This window comes from Pleurodeles waltl, chromosome 11, assembly GCF_031143425.1.
Source record: "Pleurodeles waltl isolate 20211129_DDA chromosome 11, aPleWal1.hap1.20221129, whole genome shotgun sequence".
Lineage (NCBI taxonomy): Eukaryota > Metazoa > Chordata > Amphibia > Caudata > Salamandridae > Pleurodeles > Pleurodeles waltl.
In genome coordinates, this window is record NC_090450.1 from 869,938,323 (window position 1) to 869,963,300 (window position 24,978).

Sequence of the window (24,978 nt, forward strand, 5' to 3'; positions counted from 1 at the left end):
AGCGCTTCGATTCCTCGTCAGGGGTAGTATGTGCTATATAAATACAATTACAATAGTGATTCAGACTTTCTTTTTTAAAAATGTGGCAAGTTTAAGCAGCTATTTTATGGGATGGACCCCTTCAAACCCTTTCCTTCACTGCATCATCTAGGTAGGTTTTTTGCTCCAGTGTTTATTCTGAATGGGACTAATTATATTGTCTGATATATGTTTGTGAAACATACTGATCATTGGGACGTGCTATGGCTCAATAGACTTTTTGAGCACTTTATGCTATTGCGCTTTTAGCCTTATGGAGCTATAGCATGAAGTGGTATAGGGATTTGTTGTTTTTTGTGCTACACTGTAAACTACCTTTTCCCTGAAGAAGGCCCAATAATGTATGTTCTGAGCTGAAATGTATGCTGACTAATCAGAGACTATAAATCAAGATTAAGGGGGTCATTCTGACCCCCGCCGGCGGCGGAAGCCGCCGGCCTGGCAGGAACCGGCAGAAGACCGTACCGCGGTCAAAAGACCGCGGCAGTCATTCTGACTTTCCCGCTGGGCTGGCGGGCGACCGCCAAAAGGCCGCCCGCCCGCCCACCGGGAAAGCACAAGCAACGAGGATGCCGGCTCCGAATGGAGCCGGCGGAGTTGCTGGTGTGCGACGGGTGCAGTTGCACCCGTCGCGATTTTCAGTGTCTGCCAAGCAGACACTGAAAATCTCAATGGGGCCCTGTTAGGGGGCCCCTGCAGTGCCCATGCCAGTGGCATGGGCACTGCAGGGGCCCCCAGGGGCCCCACGACACCCGTTCCCGCCATCCTGTTTCTGGCGGTGAAAACCGCCAGAAACAGGATGGCAGGAAGGGGGTCGGAATCCCCATGGCGGCGCTGCTTGCAGCACCGCCGTGGAGGATTCCCTGGGGCAGCGGGAAGCCGGCGGGAAACCGCCGGCTTCCCTTTTCTGACCGCGGCTTTACCGCCGCGGTCAGAATGCCCCCGGAAGCACCGCCAGCCTGTTGGCGGTGCTTCCGCGGTCGTTGGCCCTGTCGGTCCATGACCGCCAGGTTCAGAATGACCCCCTAAATGGCTTAAACCATTTGGAACTAATTAGACCTGAGTATACCAGATTAGATGATTAACGATTAGACTTTTCAGCTTGTTTGAATTGGCACATTCATTGTAACTTATTATAAGAATAGTTACACGGCGCCCGTGAGCTTGTTGTTATTGTTTTTGTACGTTTGATTTAATGTTTCGCCACCTTTTTTCTTGCGTTTTCTTTCTTTCTAGTTGACTTTTTCTTCCCCTTTTGCTATTTTGACCATTTGGGTCCAGTGGCTTTGCCTTAGACTTCAATTAGTTATGGGCATCTATAGAATTATAGGAAATAGTTTATGTACTGCCAACTCCATTTGTTTTATTGCTGATTTAGATGCAAGTTAGTAGCGAAAATGTGAATTAACTGAATAAATGCATCCTCTCTTACAGGCGTGATGTTATATTTTGGTTCGTTAATCAAAATAAAGGGACAGCTTCTATAAAAACTTGAAAAAAGAATTATGATTAATCAGAATGCGACGAAGAAGAGTTTGTTGTATTGAGAAGAGGGTGTAATTTTTGATACACTGAATGTCCCCGTGTTTTTGAGCGGACAATATTTGAGGCATATCGTATACCACTAATTACATAGTTCCCGAGTCTGGTGTTGGTGGATTTCGTTACATGACTCATCGTTCTTCAAAACCACAATGGCAGCAACCTGCTGTATTCGCACATGGGCCATCCACGCAGACAATCCACAAAGCGTCGATTTCTTCCACAAAAGAACACGCGGCAGCCCTGCGATGGTGTCCAAATAGTGCCCTGTTAACTTTTGTCCAAAATCTTTTTTCCCTCCATTAGAATTTTGTAATCTGCATTGTAATCTGCAAAATGAATCATTTGCGATTTCAAATTCAAATGCACTGCAACATTTTTCAGTGATATTTACGTGTCCCCAATTAATGTAGTGTGCGACCCAGCAGAACTCTTTTTCTCTCAGGGACCAATTGAGGTGTTAAAACGTTTCCCACTGGAATGCGCAGGAGAAATGTATCCCGCTGCCCGCCTCTTTTCTGCGCCTTGGCTTCTCGGTATCACACTTCCCGCTGCCGCTCAATGGCGGCCGCTCGGGTTACAGCCGAGGAGGACGAAGGCTTCCGGCTTCCTTCTCACGGAGGAGGAACGGGCGGCGGGTGTGAGTGAGAGACCCCTCCAGCAGGTGAGTAGGGTAGGAGTGACGGGAGGAAGGGTCTGTTTCCCCGGAAGGAAGGGTTGATGCCTGGCGGATGGATCTGAGGAGACAGGTGAGTGATGGCTACGACGGAGAGCTTGTCCCCCAGGTAGGACGGGGTGATGATGGAGTGTGCGTGCTGGAGGGACCGGAGAAGAGCGACGAGGTTGACCTATAGGGTGGTCGGAAAACGGAGCACAATGGGTGAGAGAGTACCGGGGCAACCAAGCAGTAGTGGTGTGAGGTGGAAGTTGCCCCACAGAAAGAAAATGGGTCTAAGGCCCATGTTTATACTTTTTTTGTGCCGCATTTGCGTCATTTTTTGGCGCAAAAGCGCAAACACAAAGGCACATATTTATACTTTTTTAGTGCTGCAATTGTGCCCCTTTTTGATGCAAAAACTGCGCAAACGTACAAAATATAATAGTATTTTGCAAGTTTGTGCCGTTTTTGGTCAAAAGCGGCACAAATGCGGCACTAAAAAGTATAAATATGGGCCAAAATACAATTATGGTCCCTATTTATAATTTTTTTGCACCTCATTTGTGTTTTTTTTGACGCAAAAGCGGGGCAAACGTACAAAATACTACTATAATTTGCAAGTTTCCGTCAAAAAATTACACAAATGCAGCGCAAAAAATGTATAAATATGGGCCCATATTTTGTAAGCTTGTGCCGCTTTTGCGTCAAGAAATGGCGCAAATGCGGCGCAAAAAAAGTATAAATATAGCCCTAAGTGTATCCTCATTCCCGAAGCGCAACAATACCATTAGACACTGCTTCAAGGCAGGTGTCGGGTATGTTGCCATGGAGGCAAATTCAGGACGGGGCTGTTAAAAATTCAGGGCAAAGTGTAAAAGTTGAGGGAAACATTCAGGAAAAGAGGAAAAAAAATCAGGACAAATATTCAGGATAAAAAGAGGACCCACTGGTTTAGCAATGCAAGTATTTACTAGTTTTTATATTGCATTACTTATCCACTGTGCCGTGTATGAGATTGCCTCTAGCTATGCTACAGTCGAATGGCGCATTATGCCCTTCTTCAGGAATGAATTGATGCCCTTGGCACAGTGTCACGTGCATCACGCCTATCAAAATATACACAGTATTTCTTGGAGAAACAAGAAACAGCAACATTTTCATTATGTTTCTAAACATTTCAGTACCCATGGCAAACAGTTTGGGAATCATCAAGGCAAGTGACTTTTTGCAGAGCAGAAGGTGTGGGTGACAATCTCATCCCAAATGTCAGACTGTGAGGCACCCACAACGTGTCTGTAGTCTCACAGCACCAAGAAGGCCCAACAATTGCGTTAGAATGTGCATCAAGAAATCTATATTTATCTTAGAACTGGGAGCCCGATCATCAGCGAGAGAATTACAGAGCAGGATGAAGTGAAGATCAGATGGAAAATCCAGTGAAGATCAGATGGGAAATCCACAGCAACTGTTTTAAATAGTCATTGCTAAGAATCGGATTAATAAGAAAGAGAACAAGAAGGCAGGACAATTCCTAAAATCAGATGGGCCCTCCAGGAGTACTAGTACGTGTTGCATACCTGGAGAGTAGTCTCAGCAGAGAGGCCAGAAACTGAAGAGGCATTGTCAAGTGGTTGAATAAGCAGCACCTTCTCACCCTGGCAAACTCACCTGATGCGATGGTCCCTTGGTGGTGCTTGTGGAGAGCGGGCAGGGGCCAGGCCCCTTCGAATGTTGGGCCCTGGACAATTGCCCACTGTGTCATTGTCTTAAAATGGGTCTGCGGTTAAGCCAAGACTGAGCCAGTGGTCTGGCTTATCCCTAAGTGCCAAAGAGCACGCAGAACCTTCAAAAAATTTTGGATACAAATTACGCAACAAACAAAATACAAGAACATGATAAAGACTTTAAAATGTAGGATGGGTTTCTTTAACACATGGAAGTGTTTCAGGATCACAACATTGTATTGACATTTATTTGAATTGGAAGTTTCTAAACATGACCTTTAAAACATTTAATAAGCCTGCCTTCTGACAATCCCATGAGTGAATAAAAGTGTACCAATTGTCAGGTGTCCCTTCTGCCATGGGCAATATTATTTTTATGGATGGAGGAACATTACAGGATATTGAAGCATATACAAGTGAGACTTTTACACAGGATCCATCTTGAACTGAAATACTCAAATGTGTTCTCAGATGTCATTATCAAGTAAACTGGACACATGAAGTAAATTGATTTGACTTAAATCACACACTTTACTCATGCGGTAGAGCTGGGATTGGAACCCAGGTTTCCTGGTCATATGTACTGCAATTAAGCAACTGACTGGATTACTTTCTTTTTCTCAATTCCCTTTAGCACCAGATGACAGTGGTTTTGTACAATCCTGTCAGATGAATAGTATACCGTGTATTAAGTAAATACAGATCACAGGTTAATTTGACACAATGTCTAAAATAAAAGGTGCATAGTGAAGGTGAGGGATTGCGGGACAACATATGCTAACATCTCTGACTGTCGAATTGCATACAAAAATTATGCATATTGTGATCCTTAGTAGAGTGAGGATGTGGACAGTGAGCGTGGGGGTGGAATCGAAGGCATAGCTAAAATGAACAACATATTCTGTGACTATTTTTTGATCTTTCACCATCAGGTAACTGCATATAAAATAATGCACACTTTAAATGAAAAATAAATGCATGTTTAAACAAATCAGTGGAAATACACCATTTTATGTTATGAAAACTGTTGGTTAATGTGATCACTGCAGATGTATGTGTGTGCAACCAGAAACCCAAAGGTCTGACTTCTATTTGGTTCAGCAGGGAATACTAACTTGAGTATTTTTAGTGCTAGGAGATCCCTGCCCATCACCGAAAGTACTGTGAATGTGTAAGTCATTATTTAAATTTACATTTAAAACAGTAAAAGATAGGCTGCTGCAAAATGTGGACATAGATTTAGGTTAAAATCAAAATGTGTTGTTTCAAAGTGTACATTTTAGTAATATGGGGCTTGCACCTAGTGGAAACAGTTTCATAACTGTCCATTAAAAAACACACTCCACATCTCAGCTTGGAACACCCCCTACAATACCTCTCAAAAAGAATGAACCTGTCTTCAGGAAGCTCAAAGTGTCTCCATCAATTAATGCCACCTCTGCTGGATCCCAAGCTGCTGTTCCATTAACCATCTGCACATATCTACATTTATTTTCAGGCAGCTGACACCTTGGTGAGAATGCTTGTTTCTTGTTTATGTGTCTGCCTCGCCTCAGTAACACAGGAGACCTTCCACTTCTGCTGAGGCATTTAAAAAAGAAGATAGGTCTTTTGGCACAAATTGGTGGTATTTTATGGACATTCTGTGAAAATTACAGAAGGGTGGTCACCCTTGAGTCGGGTGGGTGAGTAGAATGGATGTGAGTCACACCCATCAGTCCTTAGTACAGAGATGGTGGACTGGCCATAAGGGACACATGGAAAATCCCTGTAGGCTGATGATCTTCAGGGCTGCTTTTAGGAGTGTCAGAGGGAGGGATCATCAGCACCCCATCCCAGCAAGCAGTCCAGAGGGAATGCACACTCATTTCTTGGAGGAATGTGTCTCTTGGAGATAACCTACTCACTAAGAACACTAGGTGCTGGTATGAGCACATTTCCCAGGGCTGTTCTTAGCTCCCAACTCTCCAATGACAGGGCGTGTGTGAGGGAGTGACTTGAAGAGGAAGGAGGGGAATCAGAAACATGTGAGGACTTCGTCTGGTGCTAAAGAGGAGTAAGTTTGGAGTAGCATCAGAGAGAGCGAGTCGAGTGGTGGTGTACATGGGGGGAGTAGGCAGAGAAAAGTACAGGTCCATGGGGCTTCAGGGTGAGACAGAGGAGGGTAGCGTGGGCTGCACAGGAGTGTCTATTGTAGAGTTAGGATGAGAGGAATGGTTGTTCCCATGTGGTACAGAGGTGAGTGATAGGCATGAGGAATTACTCCACAGAGGGATTAAAGTCTGACAGAGAGTGACCCTACGCGGCAGATGTGAGTTCACGCCTATTAGCTCTGGTTAGTGCCTATTTTATTAATAGAATCTGTCTGATACACACCTGTTAGAACAATACTGTCAAATCCAAAAACCCACAGTTCTCACCTGGATCCTGTAGGTGTCACTTGTAGTTGCTTAACTCAAGTGTCCACCAAGACGAAGATACACAGGGTAAGAATCCAGGTGGAATGGCCTATCTGCTTAGGGAAAAAGTCGAACATGTCTCTGAATGAGGGCTACCAGGATGGAGGCATGAGGAGAGTGGGGTCAGATGCCAGGTGGTAGTATTTCAACCTGGAAAAGAGGAGATGGTGTCAGCGAGGTTAGAGATGGGGCCGGTCTTTTGACTGTTGGCCAGGTGCTTTGGGGTTGGTGAGTGGAGTTGGAAGCCACTAGCTGGTGAAATGCTTTGCTGACGACTTCCCACCTCATAATTCTGTAGTACACATATTCGCTGGTGAATTGTTATGTTTTTGGTATTTGTATAGCTTACGATCTGTTATTGTTATGGCATTGCAGCACATTCTGTGTCTGGAGTGACTTTCCAAATAGTTAACAGGTTTCCATTGCACACCAAATTTAGATTGGGTTTGTGAAGAAATGCAGTCAACAGGGTGAATTAGCGTGTTTGTAGGTGAAGTTAATGTGTGAACTCCAGTGATTTATGTGGGGTGTGTTTCTGGTTTCTGCTGGGAGAGATGGAAGGGCTATATTGTGTCACTCACACGACTTCTAGGATGGTTAGCAGGCCTATTTCCTAACAGAATATGTGTGTTTAAGACAGTGGCATATTACGACTGTGTTTGATGTATGGAGTACATAGTGTGACCTGATGGAGTATGCTGTAGTATTATTCAGATGCACTAATTGTAATATGCTATTTATTACGATTGTTGAGTGTGGGTCAATACCTAAAAGAGGCCTTCTGATGACATACACAAACCTCATAGCTTTTGGGCTGGTGCCTAATGACATCACCAGAACAGCAATATGGCAATATTCATTGGATTATATTACACATTTCCCATTATGTGTACTCTCTCTCTTTAAATACATACATATTTTTTATGTATAAATTGATGTTTTAATAATGGTTGCATATTTTTATGTATCATAGGTATACACTGTTACGCATCTAACCTAAGTATGATAATCTTTAGCTCTTTTGCAAAAAAAGTTAATAATCTGAAAATAAATTTGAATATTAGTATTAAGATATTAAAGATGCATCTTATATGCATTGCATCTTCTCTTTGAGTATACTACCACGTTTTATGTGTATGTAGTCATAGTGTCATGTTTGGGGGGAAAGAAAATTGTGGACAAAAACGTGCAGCACTGTATAAATGTGCAAGTTCTAAGATGTTATGTACTTAATTTAATTTTCTGGTGAAATATGACTGTAGTGTTCCACACAAACTGTATATTTTCCATATCATATTGCTTTTATGTATTTATATATTATAGAGTTGCTTTGATTATTTATTTTTTTGCATTGTTTGATGTGCGCTCACCTCCAAAGGTTTGAGAAGGACCAAGTGAGCTACACATCAGTCGTGTAGCCTTTTATTGAGAGTGTGTGTGGGGGATTTCTTCCCTGCTTGGCTTTGCCTAAAGTCCAGGGGGCTTTAATTCTTTTGTACTGCCACCTCACATTGCCTAGGGGTGGCGCCTTTTCAGCACTTTGTCCAGTGACAGGGGAATTAGCCCTAAACCATCCCACATTGCCAAGAGGGGTGACAAGGTGGACATTTTTTGCACTTTCTTCCCACGTTGCCCAAGGGGCGGGCCACGGAGAAGCAGGGCATTTCACACCTGCCCTTACTCCCTGATCTCAGTTCCAAACACAGGCTGAGGAAGCTGTTCTCCAGTGCCCTGCAGCCAGTGACAGCTGGTTCATAATGGGTGAGAGGGCTCTGCCCTACCAGTTATGAACTGCCAGCTAGAGCAGTATTATAAAAAACATTCAGATAAACAGAATTGTTAAGTGTGAGGAAACAGTGCGAGGGAAGATCACCTCTCTCCCGCTGTTTAGCAAGATATGATGATGACCAGTTGGTACAATTCGCAACCTGGACTTCTTAGATGAGTGTGTGTATCATGTGGCACAAAGGAGGAGAATTAGTGGGTTAATTTTGTAACCATTGGTCCTGGGTCTAATAACTGCTTCCCCTCTTGAACAAATTGTGTGATCCTAGGCAAGTCACTTTAAAGCCCCAGCACCTATTATCTAATTGGAAACAAATGTGTGCCTACAAACAACCTAAACATCAGAGTTAATCTATGTATATAGACTAGATGTTGGTTATGCTGCTGCTGATTTGCTGTAGTTAAGATTGTATGACAACTTTGAGAGAGTCAATGGCCAGTGTCTTTTACTTTACAGACATTCACCTAGTACAGCCACTAGCCAACAACATATTGTTTTCTGAGACCTGCAGTTCTCTTCTTTGATGTCCCCTCTTTAACCCCAGCATGCAAAGTGCAATTGGCTCAAAAGTGTCACAAACGATGTGGGGTCTCTTGACAACCCACACGTACAAGGCCATACACAACGCAGGACCAGCCTACCTGAACCACTGCGTCGCCTTCCACACCCCGGCCAGATCCCTCCGCTCCACCCAGATGGCCCTAGCCACCGCCCCTCGCATCCGCAAAACCACCGCCAGAGGACGATCCCTCAGCTACACTGCAGCATAGAGCTGGAACAACCTCCCCCTGCACCTCAGACAAAGCCCTTTGCTCACCAGCTTCAGGAACAACCTCAAGACATGGCTCTTTAGATGAAGCCAATCTCCCCCCCCAGCGCCTTGAGACCCTGCCGGGTGAGTAGCCGTGCTTTACAAATATTGATTGATTGACTATGCCTCTGTAACATTACTTTATAGTATTCCACAAAAACACAGTGCAGCCAAACTGCTTTAATCATAGCCTGCCTGAAAGGTACTTGAAATTCATACAGCCATTGCAAATGTCCTTCAAACCGACTGGCACCAACGAATCCGTAATATGGCTCCTTCATAATAAAAGGCGGGTTACATGTTTTAATCATCTCAGCGTTGCTGACTGTTACCATCGCACAAAAATGAAAGGGCGAGTCAGTCAAACCATGAGTGACTCTGTAAAGAAAATGCCTTAAAATCCTGCAGTGGCAACCTTTCACCTGGCGACTACACGTTTAAACAAATCTCACTGTCGTAGGTGCATTGACACCCCACTCTGTATCACTTGATTGTAAAAATCAACTTTTGCAACAGATGTATGCAGCAAGTGCATTAACCACCTGAGTTGTGTTTGAGTATAATCTCTCATTCATACTTAAAGGTACAATGATCCCATGAAACATTTCATTTGTGACTCCTAAAATGCAACAAACAGTGTACATTTTAATAGCGTTTTAGAATGTGTGTGTTCAAGTCGAGCCTAGTCACTGTGCAACCACTATCTCTCAACATGTTGTAATCTACATCTGTAGGCTTGCAACATGCTATTTTTATTATGCTGTCCTCTATGAGCTGTTCTGATCATTAGATACAAGATACTACAATATTCGCTGCACTTGGAAACTTGCCCCATAATGCTTTGAGGGGCATTCCTTTTACAAAACATTTTTGCCCATAACTCACCGCGTGGTGGTCCTAGGGCAATGCAACAACCAACAAAACGTTCAGCACAACGTCTCTTTCTGTGTAGGTCATCTTTAGATCCCCACACTAGGTTGGGGGTGGGAGGGAATAGTAGCCTCTCCCACCATTCAATGTTTTTTTAAGCTTTCTCATGGCTTTAACTTTTGTTTTACAGCTGGGAGCAGTTTGTGCTTTAAGTGCCTTGTTTGTAATAGTATTGCAGTTGGCCTGCTAGGCCTGAAAATGTATAAGGCACTATGGGGGTCATTATGACCCCGGCGTTCTGCTGTAATATGGAGGAAGCTACTGCCAACAGGCTGGCGGTAGTTTCCTCCATATTATGACATTGCCAATGTACCACACCAACCGCCACGGCGGTAACAGCCGCCGGGCTGGAGACTTCACTCTCCAGTCTGGCGGCTGTCCCTTGCCCGCCTGCGGGTTATGACCCCGCCTACCCCGCCTACCGCCATGGTTTTCATGGCATCCTTACCGCCACGAAAACCATGGCGGTAGGCACTATCAGTGACAGGGAACCCCTTCACTGTCACTGATAGGGGTCTTCCCCGCCCCCCTAGCCCTCCATAGGTTTCCTCCCCACTTCCCCTTCCCCTCCAGACCCCCTCTTTATACACGCCCCTCCCTTCACACACGCATACACACACATACACACATCCATTCCCACATTTATCCATGCATGCATACATCCATTCACACACACATCCACACACACTTACATACATACACCCAGACACGCATTCACACAACTCAACATACACACACTCACACCCCCCAAACATGCACACACATACAACACGCAACGCACATCCGCATACACGCACGTACAGTCATACACACGCCCCCTCCCCACACACGTGCACACAACACCCCCTCCCCTGTCAGAGCACCCACTTTCCTGGATCCAGGGGGTCCTCCGGCAGGAGACGGGACGAGGCGCTGCCAGCAGCAGCGTCTGCCAGCAGAACACTGCCAGGCCGTATTAATTCTCATGGCATGGCCACAGCCGGATTTCCGCCATCCTTCTGGTGGAAATCCGGCTCTAGTCATGATACGGCAGATGGCTGGTAACCGTGGCGTCGCGGCGGTAGGCGGTATATACCGCCAAGGTCCAAATGAGGGCCTATGTCCTCTAGGGCAGTGTTGTCCAACCTTTTTATCGCCGCGGACCGGTAAATGTTTGATAATTTTTCCGTGGCCCGCTTGTCCCATTGTGTGACAAGCGGGCCACGGAAAAATGATCAAACATTTACCGCCCGCCACAGTGGGGCGGCCCGGTGCCGATTGATCCACGGACCGGCACCGGTCCGCGGCCCGGGGGTTGGGGAACACTGCTCTAGGGGCTACATATATGGTTACACTGCATTACTTTCTGTCATTCTGTTTTCATGTCATTATGCCCTACGGGGACTGCCTACATGGTTGAATGACCATGTTTCTTACAAGTGCTATTTTTATTATGGTCTCCTCTAAGGGCTGTTCTGAATATTACAATCAAGATACTACAATATTTGCTAGACTCACAAAACATTTTTACCCATAACTCACTGTATGCTGGTCCTAGAGCAAAGAGACCACCATCAAAATGTTCAGCATGACACATTCTTTCTGTCTGGGGCAACTCTGGGTCCCCACCCTACTCTTGGTTTGGGGAAACACAAAATAATAACCCCTCCCAACCATCAATGTCTTTTTAAGTTCTCTCATGGCTGGAACTTTTGTTTCACAGCTGGGAGTAGTTTATGTTTTAAGGGTCTTGTTTTCAATATTATTTTAGTAGGCCTGTTAGGCCTGAAAATGTGTAATGACTACACCCTGTAGGGGCTAAATATATGATTACACTGCATGACGTTTTGTCAATCTGTTTTCATGTGGTTATGCTCTTTAGGGGCTGGCTATATGGCTACATGACCATGTTTCTTACAAACGTTATTTTTATAGTGGTGCTCTCTAGGAGATGTTCTGAGCATTACAGTCAAGATACTACAATATTTGCTGCACTTGAAACTTGCCCTATAAAGCTTTGAGGGGCATTCCTTCTACAAAACACTTTTGCCCATAACTCACCAGGGACCCCAAAATAATAATGTAACAAATATAATAAATAACAGCAATATTTTCATTTTTTGCTGGAGCTAGAGGAAGAAGGTAAATGAAAGGGCTTTAATTATATGCAGGGCCACTAGAATTATGTGGAAGAGAGGACCAAATTATGAAGTAGGGTTGATCAATTTATGTGGCAAGAAAAGTCCAGTTATGCATTTACAAAGCCAGTAGCTCTAACTCAAGCAAATGTGAGAACTATGGCTTTAGAAATGCTTGTTTGTTTTAATAGTTTTATTTACCTACTGAAACACCTTTTTTCACAACAGAAAGTCATAGTTCATGCTCAGGTTTGCAGTGTGTAGCAGTAACTGTATTTTCCCGCAAGGAATCAGCATCTTCACTAAACCACAGAGTAGAAACTAAGGTCCTCATTTATAAGGAACTGGTGCATCGGCTCTGATGCGTCAGTTTCCTTCTGTTCCCCTGTGCCCCCCCCCCAACGACACCATGGGAGCGCTGTATTTACAATACAGCGCACCATGGCGCTCATTAGCACAACTGTGTCAAACGTTTTGAAAATGTTGACGCTAGTCAAGCAAAGCACGAGGAGGGCCATTGAAACGAGACAAGTGTCAGTTTAACACCTGTCTCGGGCAAACGTTAAAAAATTGCATTAGAAAGGGAGAGTGAAATCATGTAGCTTTCACTGTGCCATGTTTTCTGGGCCTCATTGCGGGGGAACTCCTCCCTTGCATACATTATACGTGGAACAGGTCTAATGTGGCGCAAAGGGTACAAAGTGGCGCAATGCTGACATTGTACAAGTTTGTAAATACGCCGTGGGGTGGGGGATATTTTTGCCCCACCATAGCATCAAAAAATGTGATTCGACAGTGGCACAAGTGACTTGTAAATGAGCGCCTAAAATGTTCTAAAGTTGGTAGGAAAACACAGTGGGCCAGTGCTCCTACTCTCATGCACAGAATTCCACCATCAGGTAATTGCTGTAATCCTGGCGGGTGTAATCAAGTGTTCCTTATTGAGGGGGTGATCAAATGAGTACCACAGAGGTAGTGTTAAATGACAAGTCTCACCTGCAGCAACATAGTTGTAAGACTGCGAGCACAAGTTGTATCTGAAACTATTCTATATTACTTAAAATGCGAATTTCTTGCTAGGGCGCTCAACTGAGGCTTGTGCCTCATTTTAGTTCAAAGGTGACACGTGCAAGTAGTCTTTTTGCTGGGTACAAGTGAAACCTCGCCCAGGCATTGTGCAAAGACCGGCCTGTTAGTGTGCAGGCTTACTCGTATCTGCATGTTCTGGTCAGATATTAGAGCATGCACCGCTTACAGCGGGCAGGGACTGTCCGGTATTGATTACCTGCAGTTGTTGAATTTGAAAGGGAGAGTAGCTGCACTTATCTGCACTGTAGCAATGCATTTAACAGGAGAGTACCAGTACTTCTCTGAAGCAGGTGCTCTAAGGAGTGAGTGCCTGCACTGCTGTGTCTCCGTTTAAACCACAAAACATGGAGAGAAAAACAGCTTCAACATAGGGGTGCTGGCATAAAACAAGACAGGAAGGAACTTAAGGGCGCTACCCAGTTGATGGTACTGACTTGGTGTTGAAAGAGTATGGGGAGCATTCAGCGATGAAATTTCTATTTTGCCTGGAGCGCTAAAATTCATCACACTCTTCCTGTAAAGGCATGCCGTTCGAGGTTCTTCCCTTAAACATTTACTTTACTGCCGGGGTTTTAACAGGGTGAGGCTGTTTGCATGAAGCAGGGGGGCTCTTTACACTGGACACCCCATGCACTAATACCTGATTACAGGGTACACAATGTCGGCTTCCAATAAGAAGAGTGTGTCAAGGCTGCAGAGTAGCAAGGCCCCAGCTAGGTCAGCAGAAGTCTAGGATATAAGAAAGGCTGGACTGGGGTTACAGTGGTTACACATCTATGTAGTGAGCCTGACCATCCAGCAAGGTTGGGGGTGTCTCCCTTGCATAACCCCTCTGAGACTTGTAACTGTGGGGGAGGCAGCTTAATCAATAATGTTAGGGGAGTGTGACTCTAAGACTTCCCAGCAAACGACATGGGGCCTGATTACGAGTTTGGCGGTCAGACCACCATACCGCCAAGGCGGTGGTCCCAAAAAGACCGCCAAGTCGACGCTCGCCCACCCTATTACAATGTTACCTCTGGCCCAGCGGACGTGTTCTTGACGACGGTGGACCGGCGGGGGACGCAGTCAGCAATACAAGGTTTATTTTTACATTTGTGTCAATGCTGATGTGTATATTTCGACCAAAATGTACACATCTGCATGACACGTGTAAAAATACTTTGTACATGTACCATTCTATTGTTGGAGACTGGGCCATATATGCCCAGTCCAATCAATGGCAGCAAAATGCAAACTTACTTTATTTTTTGGTCATTTTTGGGGGGTAAAGTTGCTACTGTGAAGGGGGGCCTGGACGAAGGAGTCTATGTTGCAGACTGAAGAGAAAAGAAAGAAATGGGGAAGCAGGCAGTCTCCCCGCCACAGTGGGCTTGACGGAAAAGCATATCCTAATGTGGAGGGCGGTACCCTTGTCTATACTGACCTTTGACAGATGCTTTTTCCCAGACGCCAATGGCTCATACTGTTTCTAACTAAAAAGGGCATGGGGTGGCGAAGTTAGGGAAATTATTTTGGAGTCTGAAAAAAAGAAAGCATATTTTAGGTAGCATTAATATATAGATAGAATCATCCACAGGTGACAACAACTTTGCACACCCCTAAGTCATAACATACTACAAAGCCCAGTTGAATAATAACAAAATGCTAGATAATACAATAAGCAAATGGCAGTGTTGCATTCCAAAGTGGCACAATGCAATGCCCCATATACATGGCATACATCAGTATGTGTGAACATGAGGCATCACATTGTGCTATTTCAGTACTATGTTATGTGCTTAGCCTTGGTCACTGAACTGTGATTTTTCTTCAACTGGGTTTTTTAAATCCACCCCTAGTTAAAAAAAAAAAGCCAAATGCAAAGTTCCAGGCCAAACAACTATGCAGGGAACTTTCAGGATCCAGTTGAAAGAAACACAGCAAGTACACATGGCACCGTTTCTCTGTTGCCCTCACCCTACCACCACCAGCACTTTTAAAGATGGTAGGTATTGAGCCAGGTGTTCAGTCCTCCCTGATATTTATGGTAGTTGTATCTGGAGGCAGGACGGTGTACTGTTCTCTTGCCTTCACTAACACTGTTTATGGGCATTCCACACCCAAAATCAGAGTTTGATGGTGGAAGAGCCAGCCAGGAAAGCACCAGAGTGAAATGGTAGATGATAGTGGGCGATGACGGACAATGTTGTCCACTCGAGTCCTGTTCCTCGACACAGCATTGTAGCACAAAAAGGACAAGGAGAGCAGCCCTAGCACAAGTCCTGGTCTACCAAGAGTAGAACGACCTGAGGAAGTATAGAGGTATGGGCAGCAACAGCAGGTTTAGTACCAGCCCAAATCAGCAGCAGACCAGGCATTGAGACAGGGACCCAGGACAACAGGCCCAGCAATAGTGTCACACTTGGCTGATGCAGGGAAGACTTTCAATCACTAAATGAGAAATAACAGTTACAAACTCTGCTAGGTGAAAACTGTCAGATAGCAGGAAAAGCCGATGAATACCAGCAACATGAAACAATTAGTGTCTTACAAGTAGTTTAGCCAATAGTCTCCAGACATACATTGCACCCTCTACTATTCTAGTCTTTATTATCATTAGGCCTGGGTGAAATTTAAATCGCACAGACATAATTCGTGTAATTTTGGACATTTCATATTATGCTTATCACGTGAAATTCCTGAAACAAAACCATGATGCCATTTCATGTAATTACGCACCACTCACGGAAAAAAATACTACAAATGTGCTGTTCAGGCTAAAAATTTCGCACAAACCCATGCGAACAGAGCATGAGCAGCTGTTGTTCGAGATGCTCTTTTTGAGATGCTATTGATTTTTTACCATATTTTTTAGCACAAAATTGACAAGGGGCGCATTTAGTGTTAGAATGTAGGGCAAATGGTGGATATTTTAGTTCACATATTTTCGCCAGAATTTCAAGTAATTATGAAAAATCAAATTATGTGAATTTCGCAACCCCTAAATTTGACATACATACATGTACACTACCAGTGCACGTATCACCCAACTCGGAGAAGTCATTCATTTAGCTATTTGTGGCTGACACACTAATGTTTCTCACAATGCACTCAATTTGAAATGCTGGGTGCTGCTTCACCCACTGTTCACAAACCGACACAGACACTTGTGCACACACATACAGACGCAATGCTCATGTGTACACACCCACTCACATGTACACATAAAAAAAGCATGATACCCACTTGGGGTATCTCAGCACAGATCAACATATGTTTACTATTACCTAGCTCAATTATATTCATTTTATCGACCTCATAAGAATGAAAGGCTGAGTAGACGTACCCAGATTTGAACCCGTGACCACAAGGTGTAACTCAAATTCCTGCACTCACAGACTATAATGTGCATACACAGTTATGGGTACACTTGTTTATGTTCACACTCTCACATGCGCACACACTTGTGCACCCACATATGTAGATACATACATACTCACACATTGATGTGTACACACACTCAAGTGAACACACTAGAACTCATACACGCACATTTGTTTGCTTACTTTAGTGGTTAGGCTTTATCTATGGGAGCCGTCCCCAAGCACCCTTAGGCAGGCTCAAACTACTTGAAAGCAAAGGGACCTTCGGGAGGCAGACAACCGAGTGAATGCTGTCTCGATAGGCTGCAGGAAAGACTAAGCAGAACATATCAGTCTTCAACCCCTTAAATCCGATGCAGACAGGAGACAACCTTTCTGACTAGGGTTGGACTGGGACAGAAAATAGTCACAAGCACGAAAATAAAAGTGGCCCCCATTAGTGAAATAGAAAGCTAAAAAGCAGCCCATGTTTGCAAATTGGGTAAGTTTTGAACTTGTAAAGACATGCTGTATAACTGTTTTGTAAGGTGTAGAGGGCTGCATGGATTTGAGCTTGCTGCAGGCTACGATTGTTTAAATATTAGAATAATCAACAGTAAAAACTGACCCTGTTGACTATAAAACAAACCCACAATCAGCCAAAAAATAACCCACTCACTCATGTGTCTAACCAGCCCATTGGGCACTGCTGTTAGCCCTACAGTAGACTCCGACCCTGTTTCTGACTCCTGTCACTATAAAGCATCATGCAGGCCCGCCTCTTGAATCACAGTCAAAAGTATTGCAGTGAAGGTTAGAGTGAGAGTTAACCCTAATTAATGCTGTCATAGTGACAAAAGCAAACAAACACAAATGATGGACGAAATGTGGAACCAGTCCAACATTCACCCCTAGTCACAGATCTGTTGTTTTTGCCTTTGTCACCCTAAGTGGGAAGGGTATGCCAGACGTGGGTCGCGTGCTTGCTATGCCACCAGATTCAATCTGGCCTGGCTAATGAAGGGTGATACCCTGAAACCAGTCCCAGGATGCTTGTTTCTGATCCAGAGAGGACCTGGCCTGGCAGTTTGGGCTACACTGTTCCCATGGGGAACAGGGTCAAGACTGATTTGCATATGGCTGGGTCCAAACTGGAATGGTATGGCAAGCAAAACATCTGATGGATGTATCCCAGATCTGTGACTGGGGGTGAATGTTTGATTTGTGCTGCATTCTGTCCATCATCTGTTGGTTTTGCAGTCATAGGGACAGGGGCACCGTTTCAAAAAGAGCACACACAATATATTTTAAAGGCTCGAGAATTGGTGACATAAGACATCAAACATCATAATAGATTCCCGCTAGCCTTTTTAATTCTTACAGGGAATACATCTGCAATGACTGCTAACCCATCAATTATTTCAAAAAAGTTTCTTTTGTATTTAATTAATTACAGTTTTTCATGAAACATTCATATTTATAATATAAGAAACATCATTAATTAATACAGCCAACATTATTACTTAAAACAATATTTGGTCATAACAATTTTATCAGCACCAAATAAAATGACATAACATAAACCCCAATAAATTCTCAAATCCATACCAAGCATACACAATACCACACTCCCAAGACATCAAGACACTCCTCCCTTCTCCTCCCTCCTCTCCAATGTCTTCTTAGCAACACAACATTGAGACGATTCTTCATTCTTCCATCGCTGAGTGTTAGCCAGAGGGTTCAACTGATGCAAGTTTTTGTAGACTAGAAGACTCATACCCCTCTTCTCCAGGATCTCTCTTGTAATATCCTTTTTCTCATTAGGTTAGGTTGTCAAACACTGTAGTCCCTGTGCACAACACCAGGGGTGGCTCCTCTATTAGGGCAGAGGAGTGTTGCCTTCCGCCAGAAGCGGCAGCTGTAAAACCTTTAAAAGAAAATGGTAAGAAACTTTGTTTATTGTCATTTTCTTTTAAAGGGGTGGGGCCACGGGGGTGACGAGCAGTGAGAGGGAGTGCACAGCACTCTCCCTCACTGCGGATGTGTGTTTGGCCGGCCGTCTCGGGCCGGCCAAACACACATGCGCAGTAGGCTCTATCCAGCCCAGCAACATAGTTTCCGGGCTGGAGAGAGCCTGCACAGGCTCCCAGTCTGCCTGGGAGCACCCTGGCTGGGTGCTCCTAGCCAATCCTGATGCTGCTGTGAGCAGCATCAGGATTGGCCTCAGGGCAGGCTGGGATCCTGTGCCTGCAGCAGCGTCGGAGGAGCAGAGCAGTGCAGCGGTGAGAGAAGATGTTTTTAAAATAAAATAATTTATTTGAATGTTTATTCCCCCCCGTGTGCCACCCTGCCCCTTCTGTGTCCCACGAGCCACTCCCGCATAACACATATCATCAACTGATCACAATCTTCAAACTTTGCCAATAGTGCTCACAGCCCTCCTATCGAATGGTAGTAAATAAGACCTTGTGCGTTCCAAAGTCCTGTACATCAGAGATTCATAGAGCACATGTGGGCTTCACTCACATCCTTTCCAAGTGCCACAATCGGAGATTGGCAATGCATTTAGGGCCATATGTACGAACACATTTTCCCATAGACACAGAATGGGTAAGTTCCTTTCGTACATCTGACCCTTAGTCATTTAAACAGCGACCTAAAACGTCATTGTGTTGTCCTCGTTGGTAACAGTAGTTCTCCACTAATGATTTTGTAGATCATGGCAGAGTGACAGGGGCACGCAAGTGGAAAGTATATGCTTCGTCTGTTGGGAAAAGGCCTAAGACGGGGCCCTCCTATAACATCCTACTCTGTGGTCAGGGAAATAGACCACAGATTAGCTGATCTGACTAGCCAGTGAACTGTGCATGTTACCCAACTTAAAGTAAACATTGAGGGGTGTTCCACCCCACACTCCACCCCTGAGGATGCGCCTCTGGCATCCATACAGAAAGGAGAGTTAGACCCACCCATTGGTCAGTTGCAGTTGTCATTCACAATTAATGGGTTTTCCTTTTTGCACTTTGGCATATGGCCATTTCATTGAGGCAGCACATGACTTCACATTGGGAGGGTTAACTGAAAAAATCTATATCATGTCTTGGAGAGCTATAATAACGGATAATAATATTATATACCTAATAGGGTGCTTATTTTGATAGCAGGGTGACGACATTGTGTGTCAGCTCAGTCTCCTTTTGAGCCTGTGTCTGCAGAGTGTGCACAGAAATCTGCAGTTAATGCCCAGAAGCATTAGCAAAGCCAGTAGGTCTGGCTTTATTGTGATAATATATGCAAATATACCTATATACAAAAGCTTTATCCGTGCACCAGCATATGCAGACAGTCCTGTTGGCTTTGTCACTGGTAGTTATTGTAGATTCCCAAGCATGAGGTGCTGAATAAGCAACAGAATCCTATCTAGGTTACAAATACAATGTTTGATGAGTAACATGTAATTCCGACATTACACGTTTACATTTTCAGGGACATAAAGCGATTTCCGAGTATCACACGAGTGTTTGGGGGCAGGTATCGGAATTAGAATCTGGATCACTGACTACAAGTTCAGCATCTTATTTCTAGAATATGTGAAGAAAAACCCACAAGTCCTCTGAGGTGAGGTGGAGCGGTGCAAACTCGGGCAGGAGGGACAGACATTTACATTCCTAGGTGAGGGACTAGGCGTAGGTGCATTCTGCAGCAGAAGAGTATTCTTAAACTCCTGAACGGTCGCCATTAAAAAAAATAGGAGCGGTGAGGGCCAGACTCAAGATTAATATTAAAAAAAGATGCTTTTGTGTCAATAGACAAACAGCCCCTTCCTCCTCCCTAATATAAAATAGGCATTTATATTAACAGTGATGAGCAATCTTACCCCAAACACTCCCTCTCTCCCACACACTCTTGTACACCAATACAGGGTGCCACTCTGAAATGCACATACCTAGGACTTAGACTATAATCATGGGTTAAACGAAGGCTTATGGCTTGAATTAATTTAGATATTTTCGTTTGCAAAAGTCTTTTATTTGTCCTGGTTTACGATTAGCTGATGCGATGTATAACGTTCTGTAGCCTGCTTGTTGCCTTCCTTAGCAGTGATATTTTTTGATGTTACTAAATTAATCTCTTCCAAAATGCATTTCATGTTCACAGCCTCTTTGCACTTTGATTTAACATTTAGGGTAGGTGTTCCTAAAGCTTCCCACCTGCCTCTGGATGTGACGTCCACCCGTAAACTCTGGTTTTAAACATCTGTCCTTAACACATATGTTAAACCTTCATCTGCCTCCCTGTCAAGAAGCTTTCGTCCCAGTTGTAGAGCATCCAGAAAGGCCTGGAAGCCGCCTCTGACCTAGAACCAATGATGCACATATTTCTTGTCCGGTGATGGTTAAGCTTTCTTATATTCACAGCACTTATCATCTACCAAGCTTTATCTGGCCTGTATCCAATGATGTATCAATTTCTGACCAGATTCCGGTCACGTACTCATCTATGGTGAGTAACTAATCATGTTACCCCTTTCCGGCATGAACAATTCTTATCGCTCACCTGGCAAGCCATCTCTGGCCTGTATTCAGTAACCATTTAAATCCCAATCATACCCATGTAGAAGGATTCTTAACTTTATCCTGTTCAGTTCTCTACAGGCAGATGGAAAGACCATGTCCTGAAATGAAGGGATCTCAAAACACGGGAAGCCACAAGTTCTGAGATGTACGCTTTTAGCTTACCGGTGCCAATGCTTTCTTTGGAGCTCCTGTCATGATTCTGACTATCCCTGACAAAGTGCTAGAGGTTGACAAGCCAACAAATTTATAGGGAGAGAAGAGCCAGAGCCGAACAAAGGGTCTGACAAGGATCTTAGAGCCCATGCACGAGCTGAGCCCTGAAACTATTTTCTATATATATATCACACCACAAACATCTTGTAAATTATAATAAAGCCCTTCCAAGTTAAAAAGGTGGATTTCTTTAACATGCGAAGCTTTGACATTAATGTGGCACGTTATAGCGGTGCACTGAGAAGTACTTATTAAAAATGAAAGTGCACTAATGGTTTATGGTTAAAAACTAAAATGCAAATCACTTGTCATGTAAAGCATGTACGTGGCCCAGATTATTGTAGAGCAACATTACCTCACATTTTTAAGTGCTTTCTTAGGTGATAATGAAGAAAAATGAGTTTTAGTTAAAATAAAATATTTGTTTAAGATCGCACAATGTAAGTTGGAGAGCTGCAATTTATCAGGTTTTCTGGTTTTACTTTGTCTAAATCAGCCAGAAAATGGGAGTCTATTTTTCTTTCCTTATGTTAAGGCTCTGTTTTTACCTCTTTGTGCATTTTTCTGCAGTTTTTATATAGAGCTTTACATGAGCATCAATTGCATTACATAACATCCCATCCATTGCTTATAAGCATGGGGAAATTACGTGATTTGCCCAGAATAACAGAATGTTGAGCTGACTCCGTGACTCAAACCTGGTTCCCCAGTTCCAAAGACAGCTGCACTGGCCATAACACCACTTCCTGGTTAGAGAGTGGGAGTCAGGTTGAAGCCACATGAAAGCTCTGCTTGGAGCGACCCTTGACCCTGCTTCTGGCAGGCAGGTCGCTCCATACACCGCTGCCCCGTACCTCCTCCACTCAGCTGCCACTGTTCTTGCCCGTTCTCCTGAGTGCTTCCTGAGCGCTTCCGAGCAACCTGCAGCTGAGCCCCGCGGCCCCGCCACCCTCCCTCCTCCTCGAATCTCTGTCCATTTTGCCCATTCCCGCTGCTGAGCCCTGCAGCTTCACCCCCCTCCATCCTCCTCATATCTCTGTTCCTTTTGCCTATTCCCGCCGCTGAGCCCCGCGGCCCCGGCCCCTCCCTCCTCCTCGTATCTCTGTCCATTTTGCCCATCCCGCCGCTGAGCCCCGCGGCCCCGCACCCCTCCCTCCTCCTCCTATCTCTGTCCATTTTGCCCATTCCCGCCGTTGAGTGCCGCGGCCCCACCCCCACCCCCCCTCCCTCCTCCTCGTATCTCTGTCCATTTTGCCCATTCGTGCCGCTGAGCCCCACGGCCCGCCCCCCACACATTCCCATTAGCCGATCCCTCCCTCCTTCCAGCTGCCACTCCCACCAACCTCCCCAACGGCAAGCCCGTCTGTGCCCATCCACACCTGGACCGCGCCCAGTGCCACTTCCCCTGGCCCGCAAGGCCCCCACACCTCCCCATGCCGCTATACTGCCAGTGACCTCCACGCCCTCAATCCAGGGCGCCCCCCCCACCTGCTTTCAGTCCTCCCCAAAGAACACCAAGGGACCTTTCTCCTGCCAAGCCTGCCGCTTCACCTGCACCCTAAAGCACCGCAACAGACCTGCCAACAACCACCTCAGCTGCATCCTACTCAACACCCGCTCTATCCACAAACACGCAATTGAACTACGGACATCGCCTTCCTCACCGAAACCTGGACAAACTCAGGCTCAGAACCCGACATAGCCATAGCCATCCCTGAAAGCTACATAATCACCAAGAAACCAGGAGGAGGAATCGCCATAGTCCACAAAAGAACCATCAAAGTCTCGAGCAGCACCCTCAACCTCGCCGAGCACGTCCACTTCAAAATCCACATCAATGCCAACACCACCCTCAAAGGAACTCTGATCTACAGACCCCCAGGCCCTGTTCTCAATTCTGCGACGCCATCGCCGACATCGTAAGTGCCAACGCCCTCGACTCCACAGAATACATCCCCCTCGTCGACCTGAACTTCCACCTAGAAAACAACGACACGAACACCACCAACCAGCTGGACAACCTCGCCAACCTCGGCCTCAAACAACTCGTCACCACACCCACCCACTCCGCAGGCCACACACTCGATCCCATCTTCTCAGCCAGCAACCACATCTCCTTCAGCCACACCACTGAACTCAGCTGGACAGACCACCGCTGCATCCACTTCTCCTACCAGAAACCAGTCACTCACCACCACCGCACACAACCCCCCGACGCACCTGGAGCAAAATATCAACGGATCAACTGATTTCCACCCTCGCCCGGGCCCCACCCCCTGGGACCGCGGACCCCAACACAGCTGCCACCAACCTGCATCGCTGGATAGAAGACTGCACCAACACCCTCGCACCGCTCAAAAAAAAACCAAACACCCTCCACAGAATCAAGGCCAGCTGATTCACCCCAGACCTACAGGAATCCAAACGGCTATGTTGCAGAATGGAAAAAACCTGGCACCTTGAACCTACCAACTCCAACCACAACGTTTTCAAGGATGCCATACGCAAACATCACCAACTGATCCGCACCACCAAAAGGACCCACTTCAAAAACAGCATTGACACCAACGCTCACAACAGTAAAGAGCTCTTCGGCATCATCAAAGAGCTCTCCACTCACAGGACCTGCTCCAATGAACCCCCGCCATCACAGGAGTTCTGCAACTCACTCGCAACCCACTTCCATCGAAAGATAGAAGAAATGCACAACAGCTTCAACCCCCAGACCCACCAGCTGACTACAAACACCCAAGAACCCAACGCCCCAAGCAACACCCACCTCCTCAGCATGGAATGACTCCTGGTGGCCCACCTCCCTAGGATCCACACCCTCACCCACCACCCACGCACGCAACATGGGATTCATCTTGGACTCCACAGTCAGCATGACTCAGCAGGTCAATGCCGTCTCCTCTTCCTGCTACAACACTCTCCCCATGCTCCGCAAGATCTTCAAGTGGATCCCCGTCGAAACCAGGAAAACCGTCACCCACGCCCTGGTCAGCAGCCGGTTGGACTACGGAAATGCCCTATATGGAGGAACAACAACCAAACTCCAAACAAAGCTGCAAAGAATCCAGAACACATCCGCCCGCCTCATTCTTGACATCCCACGCCGCAACCACATCTCCCCCCACCTCAGAGACCTACACTGGCTACCAGTATCAAAGAGGATCACCTTCAAACTCCTCATCCACGCACACAAAGCCCTCCACGACACAGGTCCAGCCTACCTCCATGACAGACTCACCTTCCACATCCCCACCCGCAATCTTCACTCTGCCAGCCTCGCCCTCGCCTCCGTCCCCTGCATCCGCCGCACCACCGCCGGAGGACGATCCTTCTCTCACCTAGCCACCCAGACCTGGAACTCCCTACCGCTCCACCTTCGCCAGACCGAAGACCTCTTGACGTTCAGGAAAAGCCTCAAGACATGGCTTTATGACCAGTAGCTCCCCCACCCCTCCAGCGCCTTGAGACCCTAACGGGTTAGTAGTGCGCTTTATATATCCTTTGATTGATTGATTGATTATGGACTTGATGTTTCAAGAGGACCTCGAGCTGAGCCAGGCTTCAGGCTCGAGCTTTGCTCGAGCTTTTATTGGCTCGCCCACCTCTACGAAGTGCTGGTGGAAATCCCTGCCACATGTGATTAAAAATGAGCATGAAAGACAGAATCTGGCCAT

The 24,978-nt window shown here is 45.6% G+C and overlaps 1 protein-coding gene across 1 annotated transcript in view; it reads left to right on the forward strand.

Annotated features, from left to right (window-relative positions):
* The first annotated feature begins 2,103 nt into the window (after positions 1-2,103).
* Positions 2,104-24,978, forward strand: part of TRPV4 (transient receptor potential cation channel subfamily V member 4) — a 467,135-nt gene continuing 444,260 nt past the window's right edge. The window contains exon 1 of the mRNA XM_069214733.1: positions 2,104-2,245. The gene's annotated coding sequence lies outside the window, so the exon portion shown is untranslated. The remainder of the gene's footprint in view (positions 2,246-24,978) is intronic.